The 10,014-nt window shown below is 36.5% G+C and overlaps 1 protein-coding gene across 1 annotated transcript in view; it reads right to left on the reverse strand.

Moving 5' to 3' along the window:
• The window catches only part of LOC144248939 (uncharacterized), a 141,592-nt gene extending 141,436 nt beyond the window's left edge, over positions 1–156 (reverse strand). The window contains exon 1 of the mRNA XM_077790950.1: positions 150–156. The gene's annotated coding sequence lies outside the window, so the exon portion shown is untranslated. The remainder of the gene's footprint in view (positions 1–149) is intronic.
• Between the last annotated feature and the right edge of the window lie 9,858 nt (positions 157–10,014).

Here is a 10,014-nt window from a genome sequence, read left to right on the forward strand (position 1 = left end):
AATAACAAAAACAAACAGAATTGTAGCTAACGTGGAAAATTATATCAATCGGTAAGCAAGATTTTACTCTTCTTTTAATGGAATGGCAAAATCTCTGATCACTGCTTGTCAAAAAAACCAATAATCTAGTGAAAGGCATCAGCACCTACTCGTTGAACAGTATGCCAGCGTCTACTCTGTTCTAACAAAATTTGGATTGCATCAAAAAGGGGCTTATATATTCTTCAGGGTGCAGCTAACCCAGAGCTGTCTGTATATGACATCAGTATATATATTTTTGAGATACCACTATCTCATACTTCAAGGCATACCTATTTTCTGTAATTGCCGCAGGCAAAGGGGAGGTGCACTAAAGAATAAAGAAGGTTATTGTGACAGATGAAACATAATTCACAATGAGTACTCTTTTCATCCAGCCTTAAGTAGCAGAGGATTACTCCAAGCTGAATTTTAGGGGAGTATGTATGATCTGATTTAATAATAAGAGGACAGGCCACAAGCTGAAAGGCAATACAAACCAATTATGCTTTTGCTGATTGTTTGTGGGGTTTTGTTGTTGGGGTTCACCCCCCACCCCCCCCCACCCTTTCTCTTTTCTGGAAATAGAAGAAATATTAACATGAAGAGGGTCTGAAGAAACATGGGAAAAAGTAAGAAATGCCGAGAAATAAAAAGTTGGGATTTTCTGGAATGGATATTGACAAATGCTTATTCTATGTTTCTGCTTCATGACACTTTAATGAAATAAGATCATGCCTTTTCTTCAGTAATTATGCGCTGTGAAAGTAGGTAAACTAATTTTGATACACTTATTGGACTTGTCTTGCTTCCGAGAAATTCATATTTGAGTCTTCTAAAAATGCTGTGTGATGTCAAGTTTAGACGTAGATAACTGTGATAGTAAAATAACTTTCTGCTAAGTGTGTGCACATTGCTTTTCTGAGTCACTGTTTTAATATTTAAACAGTAAATGGGTAAGCTTGCATGAGTATTTTATGTTTGTTTCCTTATAGCGTGCTTTGGAAAATAAATGTTTAGCACAAATTACTGTATTGCATTTCAAAAGGCTTCATCTTTTTATAGTTTCAGTTTTCATAAAACCACTTTTTTGGATGATCTAAAACTGCACTCAGAACATCTGGACTTTTAGCTAGTTAAACTGCAGAAACTGCTAAAGGTGTCTGGTAAAACAGAAATCGAAAATGTCTCATTTTGTCTATAGAAATGTTAATTTATATCAATTGCTTTTTAAAGTAATAGGTAACTTAAAAAATCCATTTTAATGTAATTTTATTAAAGTATTCATTGATATTCTCAAAAACATTTCTATAAATTTTGTATAACTTAGTATGCAAAATAAAACTATTTTTAGATATGGATTCTAAATGTCTTCTTTGAGTGTTCATCTTTTTTGAAAAATCCCAGACAAAAAACCTAAACCATGAGTTAAATGTTTATTTTCATATATTTTGGATTTTTTTTAATTACACAAAATCTTCTTAGAAGCAGAGCTAATAAAACAGAGCTTCTAATTGAAATTTAATTATTACTAGGAGTTCATTTATATCTTTGAGATTTTGGACTGAAATACAAAATAAATATTAATTGGAACAGGCTTTCTGTTTTTCAATGCTGCTACATGTTAGACCAGATAAGACCATTTAACAACTTAACATCTAATGTTCCATAAACAAACAAGCAAGGAAACGGCATAAAAACAAGCACATGAAATTATTATATTTTATAAACCAGAAAAGAACAATGCTGTTTTGTCTTTCTAGAGGCTGTTACTGAATTATTCTCTTGCATAATACAATTTCATGTCATTCTTAAATGCAAACCTAAAACCAATGTAAGAATTTCACGAACACCATAAGCAATTAGGTGGATTTTGGTGAATAAGCAATATGCATTAATCACACAGCAGTTCTATATTTTAAAGAAAGAATAAGCAGTCAGAAAATGTAAAAAATGCAGTAAGAAAGCTGCTAGGTTGAAAGCATACATTTTAATATTTTAGTTCGCGAGAGGAGCGGCAGCCAAAAGACCATTCTAACCACCTGACAAACAGCAACAAACAACAGCTCTCAAGTCAAAATATTTATTAGGGTGTCATGTCAATGTACAGGCTAGCATATGTGCCAAGGAGAAATTATTCTATTATCTTCAGCTGAGTGAACCAGCAACAATGAACGTATAGATTTGTAAATATACATAGAACTGAGAATGTTCTTTCCAATCATGCATCCAGTTAATTTTCACTGATAATTTAAAAAATATATCAAAAAGTGTGAAGTACAAGTTATATTAATTCCTGTGACAATTTTAATCCAAATGTTATTGTTGCTCTGTCACTTTGCACTTGCAATCCATGGTAAAGTTTTTTAGTAAGAAATACATACTTTAGCTTTTGTTTAAGGATTCAAGTGGCATTTTAGCTACACTGAGTGACATTAATTTAAGCAATATATCTTCTATTAATAAACTTTCAAAAAACATGTATTTTAGGGGCATTTATATCGATAGACTTGTTTTGTTCTCTTCAAAATTAGTTTGAAGTATAATTTATTATTGACATAGCACATAAAACTTTCAGCAAAATTGCAGAGGAAGGTTGTCTTTGGAAAAGTAGGGAAAAGAGCACAACAGATTACGCCTATATGCAACAAAAGAATCCCTTAAGATAAATAATGTTTCAATACTGAAACAAATCACAAGCACTCGTATAATTTCCAAATCCAAAAATATACAGTATTAAACATTATTTTAATTCTTTTCTGCAAAACATACATCAGGCAGAATGAATATATGACAAATTCACCACATAGTTTTTAATTGCCAGTGTTGAAATTTTTTTAAAGAGAAGAGGGAGGGGAAAAAGAGCCCTTCCCCTCCCCTGCAAACTGCTTTGATTTTAAGTAAATCTAAGTGTGTAGGTACAGTGGTCTCATCCCATAGTCTATAAAGCTTTAAAAACCTACATCTGAAATTAAGATTTGTAATATTTTGGGAGCAACAAAGAATACAGCAACTCGGGAGACAACACTGGGAATGTAGGAAATCACAGACTTTGATTCTATACGACAAGCTGGATAGGAGTCAAAGCTGCCACATGTGGTGTGAAAAAATGCCACCCCGGTGTGAACAAAGGGTTTAAAATGGAGTCAAGAAGCGTGCAAGCTCAATGTCTAAGCTTTTCCTGTGAATTGTACTGCCACAACCTGCAGGATATCAAGTGGGCTGGGGAGAATAGAGTGCCTTTGGAAGCTACAATGGAGTAGCTTCGGTGCGTCGGGGTTTCTATTGTTTTGCTCTTCTTGTTTGTGTGGCGCCACAATGCGCTGCTCTACTTCAGCGAGAAATTAAACTCTAAGCGCCAAAAATAAAGTCACAAAATTCACCGAGAAACGGATGAATGCAGTAAGTTGGATCTTGCTTATTGTAGTCCTGGATCACAGCTCAATGAGAGAATTTACTAGCTGGATTGTGCATTTTACTGGGGCCTGAACCGCAATCTCACACATGCAAAAAAGAAAAAAAAGTTGCTCATAAATATCACTATGGCCTTTTACCGAGATAATCATTGCAATAATATAAACATTTGTTAGGTTTATTAAAATAGATAGAATGTTTTGAACCTTCTTTCCATCAGCAGCTTTCCTATTTTTATTACCATATAAAGCTATTAATCTGCATATTCAGTTCAGAAAGAACTATCTTTTAGAAATAATCTATTATAGTGCATGTAATAGCAACCTAAAAATGTATGGGTCACACACTCACAAAACTGCTGTGCTAAAACTGTTCAACAGAGAAGGTACAAGAAATCATAAATATTCTACCTAAATAAAGGAAAATGCCATGTAGTAAAGGCAAAAGGAATAATAAATAAGAAAACAGACAAATATATTTTCCAAAAATATGCGAACAGCAAAAAGTACAATTTCCTTGACGAAAAGATTATGTTACTAAATTCCTGAAAAAAAAATAATTAAAATCCAAGAAAGCACACAAGCAAAATCTGATAAACAGTATATTTTCTAAGAATTAAAGAGCCTTCTGATTTCCTATGTTACATTTGCATTTTTTATTAAGGATTAGGTCAAAAGCCACTGATTTTTAGTTTATGAATGCAGGTCAAGACAAGAACATTTTTCTATTTACTCTGTGTAACTCTGTATAGAAATCAATCCGTTACTTTCATTACAACCACACAATCAATTCCATTTAAAGTACAATGCAACAGCCAAGTCCAAGGACAATATGGATCACTGAAAATCCTTCATACTCTCCACAGAATTTATTCAGTTTGACTGGGACGATTTTTCTTCTCATTAGTATTCACCAAGCTTTCACAAACAAACTTATCCCTGCTTCACCTGTTTTTAGCCCAACGCGTAAACCAAAACAAAGCAAACACCAATTTACTGATACTACACCATTGTGTAAGTATTGCTCTTCAGTAAACACAAATTATCTCTTAGAGAACAGTTCTTTGTGCCTAAGTCACACTGAGCCACAAGTATTTCTTCGACTGCAATAAGACAGGATGACATGCTACATAAACCATACAAATCCACACATGCAGACACACATGATGAATGTAGACGATGCATTTAAGCACTCTGTATTAACTATTTTTTATCACCTTACAAACACTTGTAAACATGCTCCTCTCATTTTTCTCTCCCTCAAAATGCTCTTTTGAAGTTCCTAGGGGACACAAATACAAGGTATTTAAAAAATGCAAAATATTATAAATGTCTTTTCCTACATTCCCAAAGAATTTGCTATGATCCTTTGGACACATGCAATTTAGCCATTTTTATAACAGTTCATAATTTCATAACATTTTCATATGTTCAAAAATGTTCATAATTTCTTTAATGTTTGTAGTTCAACATATTAAAACCTAGAGATACTATCAGATTTTAAAACTGTAAAACTCCAAACAGTACTTTTATTTATGGTCCTTATATTTATTTTAATTAATCAAGTATATTTTGCTGGTTTCCTTTTGTTCCCAGCCTACTTTCCCAAGTTAGTTTCTCCGGTATCTTAGCATTTGTTGGGGTTTTAAAAAATTATTTTATCTTTCTGCCTGCCTGAAGCAGAAGCCTGTCAAAAAAATACTTTAAAAATAACAGAACAGATTGAAAAATGTCCTGTTCGGAGATCTGTGTCCAATAAAATCTTATCTTGAATATTCTTAGCATTTGTTCCTTATTTGTTCTTTTATTGATCACTTTGTTCAACTACATGTGTCTCTTCCCAAGAAGATATCAGAAAATGAAAAATGAATCTTGGAATATTGCTCCAGAATGTGCAGCCCGATGCACACTAACAACACAGAGGCTGCATTTCCACGTCCAATGTTTCCTCAGCTTTGATAATTTGAGATATGTAATCTCTGGGTGTTTCTTAGGATGCCATCTCCTTTTTTTAATCCAACATATGTATTTAAGTCACTCTTAAATTGCTGTCTCTGCCAAGTGGCCATTCAGTTAGCAGCCTCCTCTCTTGGGCAAAGCCAGCACTGCACACATGTACATACACACGTGTGCACGTACAGGTGGGAATGGGGCTGTTCTGCCTTGTTATTTCAGCTGAGTCTCAAACTGGGGCTCTCGTGAGCCATTTACATTTATCTCTGCCAAGCCTCACTGGATGCATTTCGGTCATAAAGAAAATTGCATAATGCCAAATTTCTTACTCACATATAACAGCATGTAAATAGGCGAAGGGTTCACAGCACTGTAAGGGGAGAAACTGTTCTGACAGACTTGCAGTTATCCCCACTGCAAACCTTAAACAAGCACACATAAACATCTTTTTCCTCTTGTTCAGCTGTGTTTACTTGCCACTGCTTCCCTCCCCTGGCTTCCAGCAGCTCATTTCTCCCCACCTCCTGAACCTGTTTATTTTCTTTCTCCTGCCTATCTGCCAGCTGCACTGCTGAAGGATCCCCCAAAATCTGCAGTCCCACACATACTTGTCCCAGGGCCACTCTGAGCACATGAGTGGGGTGGAGGGCTGAACAGGTTAATTCTGTACAGGCAGGCAGAGACAAAACTCAGGCTTCGAGCATACAAAGCTGTATGGAAGGATTGCATTAAATGTAAGATGTAATATCTGCAAGTGAGATAGCAGGGATACTGCTGGAAGAGAAAAATTCACTTTCCCAGAATGCTCTCCATCTATTCAGACATTAAACAGCTGAAACGTGTGCACTGCAGAGGTTAAGCTTGTCTGCTGAGAGCAGGACACCAAGCCACTGAGCCGCCCCTGCCTCTCCCTCTGACTGCTCCGCCAGCCTAGGGAGCCTGACACCAATTTCACCAGCAATCTGCCCCCAGGGGCTATTTTAAGACTGTCCCAGACTCATCTGCAAAGCTGGCCCCAGAGAGCCAGCTCAGGTCTGTTTAACATGCTACAGAACAGCTATGTAATCCAGTTCAGAGCCTGCAAAAAAGCAATTTAAGGGATCTTTATTTATTAGCAGAAAACAATTCCAAGCTTTCCTCACTCAGCTGTGTAAATTAACAAACAAGGCTTTCTCCTGGCTAAAATGCATACTGAACCAGCACAGTAAGCATCTCCAAATTCAGCTCATCCCTTTCAGCAAAGATTATTTGTTAGGGCAGATCCTCCTGCCATGTCCCAAAGCCTGCTGGATCTACGTGAGACTCACAGGCCAGTCCAGGTAACAAGATCAAAAGGGCAAGAGGCAGAGGTACACATGGGGAAAACACAGTCTGAATTACCTCTTCTAGGATGGAAAACTACCCCCCAAACATCTGCTGTGGAGTCACTGCCCCTGGATGAAGCTGTCAGGGTGGAAAGAACAAACATCAGGGCCCCTGTTGCCCTCAAGAGCTTGGAGGCTATGTCCCCTTTGCTCATCCCCTGAAGAAGATGCCTCGAAAAATCAGTCAGGAAAAGTATGAGGTTAGGAAAAATATCACCACCCTCTTCTACCACAATGGTTGCTGCGCATTTACTTCCACAGGGGGTAGTAAAGTCAATTCAATTTTCCCTGTGTGCAAATGGTGGAGGTCATCACTTGGTATAAGTGGCAAAATTACTCTGATTTCTTGCGACAATATGTTTAATTTACACTTATTGCCAGTTCAACAGGAACATCTTTGATGCAAGCACACACTCTACCCATCAGCCATCCTGTGGTGTTTAAAAATGAGAGACCGAGTGTAACATGAGAGTATTCTCTTCTTGGAAAGAACTTTTCACTGCCTTCCATAATTTGTAAATCGCCTTCTGTGGGTTTATTTTAGTACCTTGATTCTATTTGAACATAGCTTATTATGATTTAATTTCCTCCTTTCTTTTTTTTTTTTAACAGAGGATGGAAAAGAAAAATAAATCTCTCATGCTCTCAGCATATAACAATTGATATAATAGACTGAAATGGCTCCTTCTAATCACTTGGGGATTTTTAAGTGCATTTTATTGACATGATAAGCCATTATGAGTCCTTCAGATTTGTTATGGTTTATCATATCAAGGCTTACGGTTTTAAGTAATATTCCTAATATGCATTCACAGCACCCACTCCAACAGCTTTTTTAATCTCAATTAAATACCATTAAAGATATGTATGGTACCTATGTATAAGTGGCACTAGAAGAAAGTTTATATGCACTAGTGACCAAATAATGTCAGACTGGCTCAATTGCCTCCCACCTCTTCCCATACACCCAGAAGTCTTATTGCTCAGAACAAGTGCATATGAAGAGGTAACATTATTCAGCAGAATTATAGGGGACAAAAGTTTTTCATGGTATTTTTTTTTGTAGGGTTTCCTTCTTTCTTTTATTCAAGGTAGTCAATAAAAGGAAATCTCTTGCTAACCTCCAGCAGCTGCCTGAGTAGAACTTGAAATCTCTTGATACATTCCAGCAAAATGGACATTACCCCTGCTGTCTAGAACAATAATTTTTCTCAAAAAGAAGTAAAACTGAATGTCAAAACTCACCTGAGAGAGCAAAACTCTGACTGCATAGAGCACAACCATGCAGCTATCCTGAATGGCCACATAATTCACCTCTGTCTTCCCCTACCTGTGGTGAAGATTTATAGTCTGCCTCTTTATTCTTTTTCCACTGCAGACTACTGGTTTTTGCCATTTCATCTTCCTTTTATCATTATGTTCTGACTTCTCTACAGCCCTAGGTGCCATGCCCTTAGGAGAAGAAAGTGGAAAGCAGCCAAAAGAGAAGTGTGCAAGGCAGAGGTGAGGCAGTCAAAATGAGTATGGCTGTCAAACTGGCCAGCCTTTCCACGAGCAAAAGGCAGGGACTCCTTTTTATAGGAGCAGCAAGAGAGAAAGCTGTCAGAAGGTTATAAACCACATGGAACTTAAGTGTCATGAATTTATGGCAATCGCTCTATAAATTTGAAATTATAAAGGTGCACCTGTCTTAGGAGGCTGAACTGGAGAAGAAGACAAAGCAAGATCTTCCAAAACACAGTGCAAAAAAAGGAGTGGGCATCCTGACAAAGCAGGCACCACGTCTGGTCTAAGAACAGCCATTAAAACACCCAGAGGCTCAGTAGGATGCCAGAGGCCCACCTTGCTATCTGGTGCTCTCCCATGCAACCCAAGGGCAAAAACCCTGGGAAGGAGTATAAAAATAGCCCCAAAAGTGCAATGTTCTTCAAATTCAAACGAATCTGGGAGCTGTCACCTTGCACAGAGGCTAGACAGTATTAATCAGCTAGTGCTGTATCATCTTGCCTCTTCAAATAGAGGCACACTTCAAGTACTCGGCACACTTACCACTAATTTCAGGAAGCAAATTATATACACATAAAAGATGAAGAGTGCGTGTCATTTAACTAGATATATCAACAGCAGAAACAAAGAAATTAATGTTGTAAAACTAAAGGAAGTAGATCCAAACTGTGCTCATACTTATGGCCAGAAAGATGCACAATTCCCTAATCATTTTTGGCAAAACAGCTGCAAAAATCAAAGTTTTTGCTGTTGTCAGAAGTTGGCCTACTACTGAGATTACCCTCAGTACAGAATGTGGTGCCTCTCCTATTATGGATTTTGAGTTTACAATGCACTCTCAGAATAATTTCAATAAAACCAAAGGCTATCAAATGATTTCATAATCAATTAACACTACAACTTAATTTCCAGTCTGTTACATCCTTCAGTGCTGCTTGGCCACATGATTGATGTCTAATTTGCCATACCAGAAAAATGGCCTTGTTTATTCTCATTCCATTACCAGTAACTAGCTCATTATTCTAATGCACTCTGAAGTATTTAAAAAAAATATGAAAGTAAATTCTATTCTATTCTACATCCATTAGTTATCCTTACAGGTTAAAATCATGTTGAAATCATTAAGCTGTTTCTCTTTATACATACCAAGTAACTCATTTGTTGCAGAATATGGTACATTTTTTAGGAAAGTTTGTTGTAGTAAGACAAGACTAGCTGTCTTTGATTGATACATATCAATCCTTGAATAATGTAAATAATTTTCATTTTATAATTTTCTGCTTTATTTGGACAGCCCAACATGATAGAAACAGTCCAAAAGTCTCTTCTAAGAAATAAATTTATATTATCATATCCTTAACACCAATAACTTTATGAAGATACTCCAGAGCAAAATCAGTATGCAAGTGCAACTGAAATCTCCCCCCAAAAATGTTTATAGCACAGTAGAAGAAATCCTCTTCATCATCACCACAAGGATATTAAAGTCCACTTTACTTTTTATTTGAGAAAAAGTCATGTAGCACAGGTCAGTGATCAATGGCTTACCTAAGCAGGTAAAAATTGATCAAACAACTACAAATTTCTCCTCCACTACTTATGGAAGCAACAGGAGATGGAATTATTGAAAATCACTCACTGACCACTTAAAATCAGAAAATATGTGTTCTTAAGTCCCTTGACCAGAGCAGCTGCAGTGCAGCATCTGAGTGCATATTTCCACATTTGTTCAGCTAAATCTGAATTCAGGCAGAAATCCA

The sequence above is a fragment of the Lonchura striata genome, chromosome 2, assembly GCF_046129695.1.
Source record: "Lonchura striata isolate bLonStr1 chromosome 2, bLonStr1.mat, whole genome shotgun sequence".
Taxonomy (NCBI): Eukaryota; Metazoa; Chordata; class Aves; order Passeriformes; family Estrildidae; genus Lonchura; species Lonchura striata.